Source organism: Melospiza melodia, chromosome 6 (genome assembly GCF_035770615.1).
Source record: "Melospiza melodia melodia isolate bMelMel2 chromosome 6, bMelMel2.pri, whole genome shotgun sequence".
Lineage (NCBI taxonomy): Eukaryota > Metazoa > Chordata > Aves > Passeriformes > Passerellidae > Melospiza > Melospiza melodia.
Window position 1 is genome coordinate 59,592,062 of NC_086199.1, and position 16,229 is coordinate 59,608,290.

Genomic DNA, 16,229 nt, shown 5'->3' on the forward strand with positions numbered 1-16,229 from the left:
GCTGACCTGCAAGGAGGACACATACATGTTATCTAATGTACAAATCTGGAATCTGGAGAAGGAGCATAAAGGTCTTACGACTTTTTTGAGGAATTTAGCAAAAAAGATACTGGAATGTGTGTGGTTATGCTTCCCTCATCATCCTCTAAATGGGGGGGAACTTTTACTTCATTTTATTTTGCTTGGCTTCAGATTCTTGACCTTTACTCTGATCATTTCAGGAGATCTAACTGTAGTTGTGTCCTATCAGTGATCAATTCTTTTTAAGAAATTGTTATATTCCAAGCTGGTAAAAATTTGAATAGAAAATATATACTAAAGTAGGAATTTCCTATACACAGCCAGTTTGCCAGCTATCTTTCCTCTTCACTCTGCTGCCTTACAAGACTTTAGGTCTTCTGCAAGACCATGTGTCAGCTCCTGAAAACAACTTTGAGTGAAGTTTTACACTGTGTGAACTGTTTCATTGGGAAAGGCTGAAGTGAGTGATAAAATTCATGTAACCTGCTTTGTTTTAGCTTTGGAGAATTGGATTAATTACTCCCTGGGGCTTTTTGGATCCTGCAGGGAGCATCTCTGAGACCAAGTTTCAGAGCCAGGATTATATTTACACAATTAAGTGTAGCCTTTGAATATTTTATGATGCACACTACTGAATCCATCACATGCATGTATTAAGAACTGAAGCTGCTCCCACTTACTTCAAATTGATTTTACTCAATGTCTTGTTAATGTGGACACACAAAAATATCAATTCCTCATCACTGTACATGAACCTAAAAGTAAAAAATTATTTCAAATTTTCAAATTATTTGTATTTTAATTATTAATTAAAGGATTACCAAGAAGAAAAGAAAATTATGGAAAATTTTTTTTTGAATGCACTTAGTTTTAAAACTGACCTTTGTAATTGATCTTATCTTTAATATCTTAAAGTAACATTTTTAATACAGGCTTCACTTTGATCAGCACTTTTTAATTAACTTAAGAAATGTGAGTGTTTTACAGCACAGTCTTTATCAATTTTTTTATTTAGCTATTAACAGTTATGTTTTACCTTCAGCAGACCATTATCAGATTCCTATCGAGTCAGGCTTTGGTATATACCAAAATCTTGATACATCTAGCAAGCAGTTAACCTCTTACCCCGCTCTCTCTTGTAACTGTGATTATGATGAATGAGTGGTTAGTTCTAAGCAATTCTGTTTTATGTCAATAAATGAATCAAACAGCCATTGGTATATGGGCATTAGGAAGAGAGAGAGAAAATGAAGCTGTCTGGGGACACTTTATAACCCTTCCCTTGTAAGTAATATGATTTGAAAAGTTAATGCTGACATCAACTGTTGGTATTGTTCATCTCTACTGTAGAATAAGACATTCTTTGTCCTATTTACGTAAAATGAGAAATACAGTATATAATTTATTACTCACAGCATGGCTTAGAGAAAATTCTCTTTACAGTTTTCCTGAGATGCTGCACTGTAGTTATTAAATTACTGGAAACTTTGGGTTTGTGATGAACAACCATTTCTTCCAGAAATATGTGGTCTCTGTAAATGCCAATCACTTACTGAAAACCTGTCCAGGTATGGCTTTGTGCAAGTACTTTGCTTTTACATTCCTAATTGGGCTTCTTAACAGAAATCCTTTCTATTCCACTCTCCCAAGCATTGCACACAACTTCAGCAGCATATAGAATTGTTTGGATGAGGATTTGCATTTTCTTGCTTAGCACTTTTGCAAAGGGGTTTTTAGACAGCAGATGGATCTAGTGCATTGCACGGATCCCATCCAGCACACATATGGAGCAGCAGCAGAGCGAGGAAGCCCCGCTCACATACAGAGCATGACAGGCCTTGGAAAAAGAAAAGGCATTTCTAGCAGCAGCTCCACTAAGTGGTTCAACTTTCACCAGAAAGTAAGCAAAGACAACACGTGTGGCCGCTGTCTTTGTGCAGTGTGTCAGGAGCTGGTTGGAGGGTGCTCTTGCCCACACTGGTGTCCTCATCCCAGCAACTGCTAAAGAGTCTTATAGCCAGAAACCCCTTGGGTTTATGTGAATTAAAACTGTTATTCTGTTTATTTTCTCTTGTGCCATACATTTATTTCTTCATAAAGAACTGAAGGAGATTTCTGTGCTACGCTAAATATCAAAATCCCAAAAGTAGCTTAAGTGCATTATTTGTTTATTATAGGAAAAACTTTCTAAAATGAATACAATGCTTTCACAATACAAGTATTCTGCGTACCCATTTATTTGTTTACTTATTACCAAGAAACAGCCTGCATGGTCAGCAGAGAAGCAGCCAAAATAATGTCTGCTGCACTCGGAAGGTAAAGGGGAGCTCAGATAGGAGCAGGTTTCTGTGCCAGCATCAGGCAACAGACTTTCCTTCTATTAGAGCTACAAGTCCCCAGGTGACCTCCCACAACCAAACAGCTTGGGATAAAATCACACAGGGGAGTCCATCAGACATCCCAGTTGGAAGCACAGGCTGGGGAAAGAACCTCAGATGCTGAAAAACAAATGGGACTTTTGTTATTTGAGCTCTGTCCTGTTCTCAGCAAAGGAGTGGCTCAGCCACCTTTCCACCCCCCTTGAGTCCTTCCCCACACCTTCCTCTCCTCAGGTACAGCCACAAAACTCCAGATGGATGCAACAATGCTTCTATCAGATCCTCACTGGCAAATGTGTTTGGGCACCAGGTTTTAGCTGAGCATAAAGAAATGCTTTTCCCACCTCCACTTTCTTTCTACTCAACTTACTGTCTCTTAAGAACATCTAAAATATGTACATTTAGGAAATTATTCTCACACAAAAAAATTCTTCAAGGCAGGTGTCTTCTTTTTTATTTATTTACACCACATGTTATATCCTGGAAATTTGTTTCTTACTAGAAATTTTGTGTGTTGCAACCCTTACATAAAAACAACAAGATAGGGTTCCACAAGAAATCGATTTTATATTCACCATTTATAAAATAAACCCAGGAAAAAGAGCTTCAAATTTCTGAGGGTCAAGTTAAATTATGGTTTAAAAAGACTATTTTACACTAGCGTGTCACAGTGTCAGCTGGAAAGGATGCAGAAAATAAAGGCCTCTGGTACCTGCAGCACACACGTGCCAAAAAAGGTGTGGATGCTGCAGCAATAGAGATTCTAGTTAGACACCACTGTCTTAATAGGAACTTTGTTGTCTTAATAGGAACTTTGAAGCAGCTCTTTGTAGAAAGAGGTATGTGATAAGCTGGCAAACATCTCCTTGACCAAAATGATGATTAACACCCTATCTTGTGAAAAGAAAAATGGAGATCAGCTTTTTCACACTTGGGTTCAGTATATTGTTTCTGTGGAAAATAGAGAGCAAATATTTTTCCAAATACATTAACTGTAATCCAGTAGAACATCACATGTTATCAATTAAACCCATAAGGTAATAGTACCAAAGACATATGTCTTCATGTGCTCCAAAGAGGCTGTGCTTTCTTTGAATTGCTATACAAACAGTCACAGTTAAATAATTTTCTCCTTTTAAATAAGCTGGTAGAAATACAAAGCACAAATCTGTTTGGTCAGATGCTCCATGGTGTAAATAGAAACTGTCCAAATTAAACAAAAAAAAAGTAAAACTGTTGCCTTAAAAATAAGACTGGGGGAAAATATCAAATATTGAGTTTGAAGAAAAGCATGCTTCTATTAATGTGCTGATTAGAGTAAGTGTTTGAAAAGATAAAATTTAGCTACCCACAATGTCAGTTTTGTTGTGTCATAACATGTGTGTTCCCTAAGTGCTTCTGGTTCTGTTCTCAAACCTTCTTAAAATAAAAATCCTGTTGTTCGTTTTCAAAGAAATTTGGTTTCATTCCCAAATAAAATTATATTTTTGGCCATGCCTTCAACAAAGGTTTTCCTCTATAGAGCTCAAGACACCGAAGTTTCATGGGCTTTAACACCCCTCATTTCAGGTTTTATTTTTCTCACTCTGTGTTTTCACATTGTAGCCAAGCCACAATAAAATGTTTACACAGAAACGGAACTGCTAGTAACAAGATGTATCTAATTGCTGATGTACAAGCAAAATTGGGTTTAAATGCTGTGTTATTAAATGATATTTATTTTGCAATTTATATCTTTAAATAACTATTGCAGTTTACTACTGGACAAACCTACTTGAGAAGAACAATTAAATAAATTAAACCATGTTAAAACCACATTCTTGAAAAAAAGGTAACCTTTAGTTAGGACAATTACTCTGTGGGCATAAAACAAAAGCACAAATGTCACATTTTCCATGAAATTTACTTTTGTATGAATCATCAATCCTGTTTTCCCCTGAACAAAACTAGCCAAATATGACCAAAAAATCCCAAAGTTGCCTGAACTGGATGATCCAAGTAATTACATGTTACAGCAGAATGCATCTATGACAAAACTTTCAAAAATTTGAGGAAAAAGTTATTATAGCCCCTGGTAGAAATAGCTTTGGTATAGACCTATAGCAGCATTTAGCTGATCTTGCTCTATTCCCATGAAAAATCTGCAGAGTTTCAAAGATCAATCTTCCCAGCACTGATCTGCACTCCTTCCCTTTGGAGTACAGATCAAACAGACACGCCATGAAAACATGCCCAAATATTACAGCATAACATGAAAAAGGTATTCACTTCTCATCTGCATTTTTTAAATACTGCTTAGAATTTATTCTCAAAACCCCTTATACAAGCAAACTTCTTGCCTTCCATGCCAGCCCCCAAAGCTCTCATCTCCTCCTTTGCTTAGGGCCTGGATGGACTCTGCATCAGGCCCTGATCCTGAGTCCATCAGCTTCCATGGTCACCTCACATACATAAGTATTTATTATTATAGTATTTGCAGAAATCAAGTCTTTAAATGGAAAGGTACCTCAGGTCACAGCCTGTCCTATTAGTCTATTTTATCAGTCTCATTTATGACATTGTGCATAGTCCAGTTACTGCATAATAAGAATCTGTATCTGCCTAAATCATGTACAGAGTATTTGTAAGTTTGGAGAGGTATAATAAGAGATGATTCAAGATCTCAGCCTGTATTACTGCAGAAGCTGTACTTCAATGTTTTTCTCAGTATGTGAGGAACACGGGGCTGAATCCATCAGTTGTACCTCCTACATTTCATTTTATTTTCAGTTTATGTGAACTTAAGGTTAGCATATGTTTCTAGATATATGGTGCTAAACACTGGAATGAGTCATTTCAGCAGAGAAGAACAGTCAGCACGGCGCTGGCTTCTCCCAGCACTCATGTCACTGTGACTGAGGTCTGGGCTGCAGAGGACACCAGAGACAGGCCAGGCTGTGGCTCATCCTTCCATGCAGCCATCGCCTCAGCTTTGCTGCTCAGGCTGCTGAGCCAGGTCCCAGCTCTCGTGGCCACGATGTGCCAGGTGTCCCAGCTGGGCTAACAGGCAGCCTGCAGGGGTGGGATCAAAGCAGCCCATACCTCTCCTGGAAGTTTAGATACTTACAGGATTGACCTAAACACAATAGCGGTTTTCAAAGTACTTTTTTACATCGCTTTATTGCAGCTCTTTGTTGATGTCAGTCGAGAAGAGCAGGACTCAGACCAGCAGCCCAAAATATAATTACTAAAGCCCTTTCTGTGTTTGTAATACTACCTGAACATGAACTGAATAGTACTTACAACTTCCCACCCAATTAGCTTGGTACACAAAAATTTCACCATGAAACTACCACTGAATTTATTCTTTGGAAATATTCCTTTTCCTTGCAGAGTGTGCTCTATATTGAGGTATAAAGAGCTACTCTTTGTATGGATTAATATATTACTATTTCCATTTATAAAAGAGGAAAATGAAGAAAAGAAACTGATTGCTTAAAAAAAAAATAAGCAGTAGCAAAGCCAGAAAGAATATAACAAATTCCTCACTCTCAATTCAGTAATCACTTTATATTGCCTTCTCAGAACTATTTTTCAATGGTAATACTTGGTTTTAAACTGTTTATCTTATTTGATAATATTTTCTTTATCTCTGACTGAGAATGTTCATTAAAAAATGCTGACCTGTAAATGAAGGAAAGTGCAAATAGAATAGCAAAACCATATGTGAAAATGAACATTTGTAAAGAGGAAGGGTTAGTACAAATTGAACACATTTCCATATTGAGAGGAGAACCATCCATATTTTTTCCCTGATGAATGCAGTTTTGTGAACATCTTTTTCCACAAATGATTGAATAAATATTTATTCATAAACTATATTTGTGACTTAAGAGAACAAGCTGCATAGATTGGTTTTATTTATACTACATCATATATGAGGTATTGCAATAATTTATATCATGTCAAGTCTAGGGCCCATTAGATTTTCCTTATTATACTTGACTAAAGCTGAGGACCATCCAAAACAGCAATTCTGAAAGCTTTCGATTTGTTTTATGAATAACTATTTTCCTCCTGATCCTCTCTCTGGCTTTCCCTTTCTCAAAGCATTTCTGTTTAGGTGTAGCCCCATTTGATGTATCTGAACTTGGGCACACTCTGAAACGTGTTCCTGAGCTGAGGCTCAATGACCACGGTTTTGCTGAAATCATAAAGGCCAGATTTCTCCAAGGGATATTAAAATGCATTCCTAGTTCAGCAGATGCTGGTCATCCTAGTGCTTCTTCAACAACACACAGCATTTCCCCCAAAATCCTGTCTGTCTTGAGTTACAGCCCCAGTTCTTTTCTAGAAATTATTTTCATTGCAAAAACATGATGCAGTGGTGTTGTTGGCAAGTGCCACCATTGATGTGTTACTGTAAGCTGTTGTCCTATCATTGTTATTATTACAAAATCAAAATATAAAGCTTGAAATCATAATGTTTACTGTTAATTCAGTATTTGTAGCTCCTCTGAATAGCAGAAGCATAAGCTGGTAGCAAAAAGAAATCTACCAAAAGTTTAAAAGTAGTGAGGTCAAACTCTTGCTAAATGAACATGCTAAAACTGCAACACAACAGTGAAATTTCAAAATTTCTTCCATTCCCCATATCAAAAGAGTACTAGAAAGATGCACGTAACAAGGAAAAGAATAAATACTTACAAATACACAAGAAAATCAGCCCCAGCTCCCAGAAATCACTGGTAAGTTGCTTTTGAATTCATGAAACTGACCTGAAAATATAAAAGGAAAAAAAAAAAAAAGTTGAAACAAAAGAAAGTCCAGAACTGATAAATGTTGCTTTTTTATTGTTATGAAATAGTTACCATTTTTAACCATGAACCCCATGAAACAGAACACAAGACTGTTGTCACACTTTCAGCCGAGTAATTTACACAGAATTTGTTTCCAGGAAGCCAATACCAAGAGAAACAATTATTTCATTGTTCTGCATCTCACACCATAGCAACCCAGTCCATTATGGCTTCTAAGAACTGTCATAAATGCAAGCATGGTTATCTTTTAATAAGGAAAATAAGTGTGAGGGGGTTTCTGGCTTGGAGATTTTTCTTTTTTATGTTCTCAAGTGCTACAGAACACTTATTACTTCTTTTTTTTTTTTTTTTTTTATTTAAGTACTTTGTTAACAGCATTTTGCAGCTTACCTGGTGTAAAATTATTGTTTAGGTCATTTAATTGGAGCCCATCTAAGGCAAAACTTACACAAAGAAGAAAGACTAACGATTTTTTTCTCTTATGGTCTAGATTCCAGTTAGAAGCTTAGCCTAAGTACAATGCAGTCACTATAAGGCATGATTAAATCCAACATTCTTTTTCCTGCATACCCCTCAGTTCTAGTTGGAAAGGTAACAGATGCAACTCAAACCCACAGAGCTCGCCTTATAAAATTCTTTAACTAGCACAATGACTCACTTTATGCCTCTAAATATCCATGGTTTCCTCTCTCCAGAACCCCCATGCATTAGAAGGTAGTTCAGTAGTTTATTTTTATTGTTTGGTCTACATACAGCACATTTTTAGTTCTTAGGAAAAACAAAGAAACTTTGTTGCACAGCCCTTGTTTTCCTTCCAAAATGTGAGGATGGATATGGGTAACATTAAACTGAAAATAGTAATGGAGCCTGGGCAACTAGTTTAGGTCAAAACCTTTTTGTTCTCTGGGAGCTATCTGATTAATTTGCAGTTCATAAAACAGTGGGTGTAAGCTCAGTTTAAAAACATGTAACTATATTTAAAGATGAAATTGTCATTTTTCTTAGCCCCCAGTAATCTTTAAGAAACACCTTCCCACAACATTTCTGTATCCTAAAGTGCACCAGCCAGTACTGCACAGTGCCTAGAGACAAGGAGAGAATACCAAACTTATCTTGATGCAGAATATCCTCCTTATTTCATACACCCACCCTGAAGTGCATATTATTCATTCCAACCAAGCCCTCCCCCATCCTGAAAGTACACATTTAATTGTGTCTTCTCTCCTGTAATACCAACAGAGAGTCAACAAATCTCATTTGCTCTATCAATGCAGTGTTGTTATTCTATATTTTAAAAGCAAGTCTGAATGTCATTATCAGCTGATTTATGCCATTAGTGTGCTTTGGAGCCACCAATTAAACAAGGACAGTGGTTCATAAGGTCAGAGTCAATTAATCTGAAAGTATAAATACACTTTAATGCACACCACCTCATGTTGAGAATTTAGGAACAAAGCACCAAACCTTTATTCTGGGCAAGCAATTAGGGGGAAAGGTTAAACATACAACATTTTAAACTTAGCTTTAGCACTCTGGTAATCTACCAGGGAGAAAGTTCAGGTTGGTAAAAAAATCCTGCAGAACAATAGGTATATGAAGCCTCAATTCTTACAGTGCAAGTGAGGGAGAAGGATGAAGAGGGCTGGCTGAACCCAGTGATCCCGAGCCAATGTGGGCTTTTGGCTCAGATAACACCCCAGAACTGGGAATCAGCTGCAGGCTTATCCATTATGGAGCTGGGCAGGCTGGGGGAAAAAAGCCCAGCCCTGAAGAGCCTGGTCTGTTCAAAATGGACTCATCAGAGTCATGAGACAGACATGATGAGGCGTCTGTTGCATTCAGCAGCCTGTACAAAACCAACTTTTCCTTCAACCATTTTCGCTTAAAAATTTAATAAAATAGTGCAGTCGAGGAAGGGTTCAGTAATACCCATGGTCTACCAACACAAGCAGAGTGCAAGGAAAATGCTGAAAACAGGCTAATCTACCAGAAAGTTATTCACAGTGACATTTCAGGTATGAGGTATCTAGAGTTTACATGGAAGAAAATACCTTTTCCTTACTCATTTTACCTTGCACGGTTCTCTGCCCGAAAGAAAGAAAATATAGCCAACACACAGAACATGAACCATATGACCTAATTACACTGAGTGGTTGCTAAATACTTTTTCTTCTCTTACACCTGTATTCCTCTATTCTACAGTTGTCATCACTTTTATTATTTTTAGATGTCCATACTTTCTCTTAAACTGAAAATAAACCCTAGTTTCTGATCCACATAAAAAAGAAGAAAAGAAAAAGGAAACTTTCTGTCCATAAAATACTAACATCACAACATCAATAAAAAATTATTCTATTAGCTCAAACCATTTACATTTTCACTCTAAAAGTCTTAAGTTGAACTCCAAGTGACCACACGGGTGAATATCTGTTGTATAAACATATACAAAGACAAAATCGTCTTTAAAGTATTCTGTAGTTTTAATTGATACAAATTCCACCAGAAATTTCACTCAGATATTTTGCAGTTGAAATGTTTTCAAAACATTGTGAATACCTGCAATTTCTGCATGTTTAGAAGATTGCTACAATCCTTATTAAAGACTTTTCCTCCCAATGCCAATATGAAAGGGGGGAAATAAAACTGTAAGAGCAACTTACACTCTGATTTCAGGCACCTTTGCTAAAGAATTAGTAAAGGTAACCACTTCTTATTGACCTAAGAATAATACACAGCCATCCAACAATTTAACAGAATCCTTCAAAATAACTCAATTTTCAAACAGCTAAGCCTTGGCTTGTCTTGCTGGCACATATTGACACCAACAATGGACATAAAATGGATTATGAACATCACTAAATGACAGGAGGACCCTGTTTACCCTATGAGTTAGGAACCAAAAAAAAATTCCATAAAAAGCCAAATATAAGTTATAAAATAGTCATCTTTTCAGCCTTAATAATTCTCATAGGTCTCAGTCTTCAGAAAAAATAATCATCAGCTTTGAAAAGAAGAAAAAAAATATACTTATTTTAAAAAATCCTTAATTAAAATATTCTGATTTTTCTAAGATAGAGCCTCTACAGGTAGCCTGTATTTTCTGTGCACAGTCACCAGTGAGTGTGAAGGAAGCCTGGAAGCAAAAAATGGAAGCAGTCATTTAGTAAAAAGCATGGCATCATGTTATATCATTTGAGAATGTGGCCTATCATTGTGGGCTGCTGGGACTAAAATATGTATCATTTTAAAACTGTTAAAAAACTATTTTCAGAATTGTATCATAATGTGAAATGAGAAAAAGGAATAATATAGAAATGAAACTACACATTTAGGGCCTGAATCACACAGCAATTTCACACCCTTAAATGTGCAATATTTCACAATTAAAGCATCATTAATGACGTGTGTCTAGACACAATCACAAAAATGAAGGGGGCAGTAGGCTGATTGTAATGAAAACCTTTGAACTGGATTTCTAAAAATCTTCCTTTATTCAGGTAAAGGATATTTATTCAAGATGGTTCAATGAAAAATATTTTACTTATACACAGAACATTCTTCATAGGTGATCATTTTGAAACAGGAAAGCAAATGCAGTAATTTACCACTACCATAATATTCCTGCTAGCTTCCCTTTGTTTCACCCCTGTTCAAACATTCAGGGATTGTATTTTATTGCCTTTGCTGGCTTCTTTCTCAAAATCTTTGCTCTTCATCATTCTTTGCATAGCCAAAAAAAAAAAAAAAAAAAGAAAGAAAAAAAAAAAAGAAACCCAAACCAATAAGCAAACAAAAAACCAAAAAACCCAACCAAACCGAAGTAACTACAACATTGTTTCCTTATCACTTTGCATTTTAAAGTAGTCCCTCTGTGGTGATTTTCATTTGGATTTTTGTACTCCCTAACAGAGATTGCAGTGATCCATGAAAGAAGGAATCAGAGCACACCACCTGTTCCACAAGTGGTCATTTTAAAACACACATTGCATCACAGGGAGGTAAGAGCCACACCACAGCACATACAGTGTGAAAATCGCTCTCCAAAACTCTGTAGTCAGCTGCTGCTTTTGTTACAGGTTTCCTGCTCAACCTTCATCAGAAGTTGCCTTGTGCTCCCCAGTTCCTAATATACAAAAGGGAGCCAGTATTTCTTCCCTCTGTAGCAGTGGTGCTTTACAACTCCACACCCCAGAAGCTGTGATGTCATTATTACAGAAATGAGGCTCTAAAGAAGTACCTAAAATAGGCTGCATCTCCACAGCTTTGCAGGGAGATATGAGCTCACTCTGCCCACACTTGGACATGACTGGCCACAAACCCACTCTAATCCAGTTTAGCTCTGGTTAGCACTTACGTAAACTACATGACTTCCAGTTTAGAGCAACCTCACATCTGCCTACAAAAAACATGTCAACAAACACATACAGTGATGGCGTTTCTGTAAACTACCTCTTTAAAAAAGGAACCCCATAAACATCACCACTTTTGCCAAACTGCACAGACAGTGGTTCCGTGTCTTTCCCAAAAGGGTGTCACTCAGTAGTGGCACATTACCTGGCAGTGTTACATTATATAATTGGCTATAAAATCTCCTCATCATCTCTTCTTTAACAAATAATTGTGTTATGTTTAAATGTCTTCAACAGGCAGTTCAGGAAGGTTTATCTGCTGTCTGCTTGCAGATCTGTAAAGTACCCAATCACTACAGGACATAAGTATAGAATACAAAATATATGTAGTATCACTTCATAAAGTAGCATCAGCTACATTATGAAGCCTAAAAGGGATTTTCACGAAAAAAGGTATTTCATATCTCCAACAACTAATTTAAATGTATTATTACATCTACCACTAAAATTACACTTGAAAACACCAAAAACATCTAATTCACCGTGCAGATGAAAGCAATACCTAAATATGCATTTATTGCTTCATATAAAAGGCAGGGTGCTAGCATTCCAGATCTGATAAGCACTGTGTGCATACTTTCGAGCAGATAAGAACCACAAGACATACACCACGCTGCTTGGAAGGCCGAGGGGAGAGGAGGAACTCCAGTTATAACTCATCGGCTGCAGACAGCACAAGCCTCCTCTGTTGCCCGGGGAAAGGTGGTAAACGCTGCTGGCTGCCTGCTCCCACATCAAGGGACTCAGATTTCCCTGGAGTTCCTGCAGCAGCCCACTGCCACTCACACGGTGTGCTGGGACACAAAAAGCACCTCTGAACGGCCGGCGAGCTGCACGGCGCTTTCGCAGCCACAGGCCGGGGCGTTCCTGATCCATGGCACTGAGTGCAAGGAAACAGAGGGAGCTTTCACAACAGGCCTGTTTCTGCAGCATCTCCATGTGCCCATCCATGTGCTGAAGGCACTGCCAGGTCAGTTAAGCCCTGACTGAAAAGTTACAGCATGACAAGAAGTCTGAGCGGGATTCCGAACACAAGAAACCCTTGCTGTTAGAAGGATTGTGCTGTTGGAAGGATGAACAAGTACAGAGAGAGCTTTGATCCAAACTGCACTTCCAGAGTTACCCTCTACACCTGCAGAAGCCATGGGCTGCAGAGGACCTGGCCTGGAAGTGACACAAGGGTCACTGTGCAGGGAGTCACTTTTGTCACACCCCTGTGGAAATCGCACGAAGACCAAAAGGATGGTGTTGCATTGACCTGCATTATAATATTTGGCCTTTTTTTTTTCTCTTCTCTCTCTCTTTCTCTCTCTCCTCCTGGGCCTCAACTGTCCTCTCATCAGGTGGAATGATATCTTTTTAATCTCTTCCTATGGGTGTACAGGGACTTGCAACAACAGCAGGGTCTCCTGGCACGACTGTAATCCAGTCTCATAAGGGTTCTCTGGATGCAGCTTTAACACAAAATAATAACATTTTGGTTCTTTATATAATACTACCTTTATGCAACAATACACATACCAGGAACTGTTAGCTTACTACTTGGATGTAATTTTTCTTGCCAAATTGTACTAAAATTAAAAATACTTTCAGGAGTTTTTGGCTCCAGTTATCTTTTGAATACATAATGCATCAGGTTCCCTTCCCTTTCATATGCAGACCAATGTTTAAAATTATTTTGCTGAAAAATTGACTTACTATGTTTAAAAGAGGGTATACTCTTTCAGCCCAGTCATATGACTGAAAACAACAGTCACACTCTTCATTTTATAAAGAGTATAAAATATTATTCAAACTGTAATTCACCATGCAGTTAATTCTCTTTAATTAGCTTCATGAGCTCTGGATTGGACCAAACTGAAATTCAGTTACACAACAGAATGGAATTGCATTGATTTGTGATGCAAATCAACTGTCTATATTTACAGCTATCTATTTATCCTCCATTTTTTGCATCTATTACCTATACATATTTTTATATTTTATATATAACTGGTGACCTCTTCTGAGCAAAAAGAAAAGGTCTTTCTGGAAAGGAAAATAAAAACAAATTCTGTGACTGCATTTTCCTTGCTCGACGAAGCATCAAGAATTATGTAGAGTTGAGAACATGTAGAGTTGAAACTTAGATAACTTGGGAGGCTTTGAGTTACTTAGCATCCCTCAGTGCCTGATGCTGTCTCACTCAGGCCACACAAAGAGTTTAGGATAAATCTTCATCAGGTTCTTTCACTGCACTTTGACTTAACCACCTACTCAACTGTGCTTGAGCTACATTTACCAGATGCAAACTCCTTGGTACAATTTTTTTTTATAGTGTAACACCTACATATGCATAGACAAGGCTTGGAATAGTAACAGGAAACTAAAGCCCTTGAGCAAAGGTATATTATATATATCTATATAAATGAGGGGGGCAGGGGGAGCGGTAATTCTGAAAGCCCAGTTTTACCATTTTACAAGAGTTAAAAATGGTAAGATAGCTGAAATGTTGAGCTGATATTTTAGAGATATCAACAATAATACTAGTGCATGGGAACACATCCCCATATTTAAAATTCCAGCATAATTATCCCATATAGCACGTGGATTTGATGTCTCACTGACAATTGGAGGTTCAACCTGCCCTGACTGTGGTGTACTTAAACAAAAACAACAACAAAACAAAACAAACAAAAAAAAAACCACCAAAAAAAGAGATTGAAGAGATTGCTGGTTTCAATTAAATTTAAAAAAAAAAAAGGAGGAAAACAGAATAGAAAAAGGGAAAAGGGAAAAGAAGATGTCAGCTGCACACAAACTAACAATTTTTCTGACACATCTATTTTGTAATATTACAATATAGTTGTGCCATTTTTTCCCATTGAAATTAATATTAATCCCGACAAAATATTGGGGTTCTCTGTTGGAGAGTCCCATGTAACTGAAGCTAAGAGTTTTCAAAGCTAGTTAAGTAGGACATAAAAATCAATTAGAAGGCCTTAAGAATGTCTGCCTTCAGGTCTACTTCCCTGGATTCCCTGAGGGACAAAACCTCCTTACTACATATCTCAGAGTTTTCTTCCCTGAAACCCTGAAACATAATAATTATAGCTAAAATCTGTTTTTTTAGTTAGTCGTACTCTAACTTCCCCTCTCAACTCCCATTTTTGAAATTCATTTATCCTGACACTATAATCAGAGAAAAGGAAAACCAGGTACTCTTATTTTCATTGTACTTTAGAAAAATAAATTCGTAACATTTCTTTCTTCCAGGATCCATTCAGTTAGGATCCCACCTTACAGGTGCATCCTCTGTGGGAAAACTGTTCCCAAGTATGTGCCCCAGCAAGGATATTGCTTTGTATTCTGCCCAAAGGACTCTTCTATTTGTGATTATCTACAATTATCAGCCCTGAAGATAATTAACTCTTGACTGCTGGACAAATAGATCACACCAAAAAAAAAAAAAAATATGAATCACATTATCTCATCAAGCCCTCAAAATAAAAACCTTTTGGCCTCCTTTCAGTGTCTCCTAAAGGATGACTACTTCATTAGTTAAAAAAGCAAGAAAAAATTGTGCTAATTAAGGAAAGAGTACACTTTGAAACAGAAATTTGCCTTCAATGGTAAAACTATCAGTTTGGCAATATTTCATCTTTTGTAGACTTTACCAGGTGTAGCCCTAGTTTCCTTGGATTTTTCCCTTATGACATCTCTGTCAAAATCTGAATCGAAATTTTTGACAAATACTTGTTGCCTATCATCTAAAGATTTGGACTTCCTATTTTTTTTCTGCAAAATTCAACTCTGCAAGATATTTTGAAACCAGAACTATGTTCACCACAGATAGAAATTCTTGCAGACAACACTGCCCATCAAAAAAATTAAATGATGACCCCTTACTCCAATTTAAGCCCAGTCCTGGGTATTGAAGTCAAAGAGGTTAAAATGCTAAAACTCTATTTTCTATCAGTCCAAAAAGATGAGTTTTTTGTTCATTGCCTGGTTTTTGTACTGTTTATAGGAGTCACATATTAGTAAACTCAGAGTTATCCTGCGCTTTAGGACAGAACATCCCAAGCCACAAATTTAAAGGCAGGTTTGGGGGCAAGGTTGAGTTTCTCATGTGCTGAAAATTATTTAGATAGTCATAGCCTCTTTAGGTAGTCATATAAAACCATATCTCCAGGCATTTACCAGCATTGCTTGACACCTCTGAGCCCCAGGCTATGTGCACCTGCCCTCAGCAAGATACTGACAGGCAGCAATGAAAAGCTGATGGCTAGAGGGGTGGTTAGTAGGTGTTTTGCATGTGATATTTCAAAACTGTAAGTGGAATACTGATCTTACTTTAAAAAAAAAAAAAAAAAGGAAACAAAAAAAGAATTCGCAATCAAGAAGTTGGCAAACCTAAAAGTTTCACCAAATTAACTCATCAGCCTGACATGTCTCATTACAAGATCTTATCACCACCTTAACTAAACAAAAGAAAGGAAGGAAGAAAAGAAAAATACACAGAGAATAACTTATATTTCTCTAAAAAGAAAGTTCTGTAGGAAGTACTTGTGCTATATGAAGCTGCCGTAGAATTTTAGGGTGGTGTTTTATCCATTTTCTTTTTAATGAACACCAGAGTG

At 37.2% G+C, this 16,229-nt stretch overlaps 1 protein-coding gene across 5 annotated transcripts in view; it reads right to left on the reverse strand.

Annotated features, from left to right (window-relative positions):
* SOX6 (SRY-box transcription factor 6) overlaps positions 1–16,229 on the reverse strand; it is a 369,646-nt gene that overhangs the window by 307,618 nt on the left and 45,799 nt on the right. For all 5 annotated transcript variants that reach the window (XM_063158537.1, XM_063158541.1, XM_063158536.1 and 2 more), the window contains exon 2: positions 7,086–7,156. The gene's annotated coding sequence lies outside the window, so the exon portion shown is untranslated. The remainder of the gene's footprint in view (positions 1–7,085; positions 7,157–16,229) is intronic.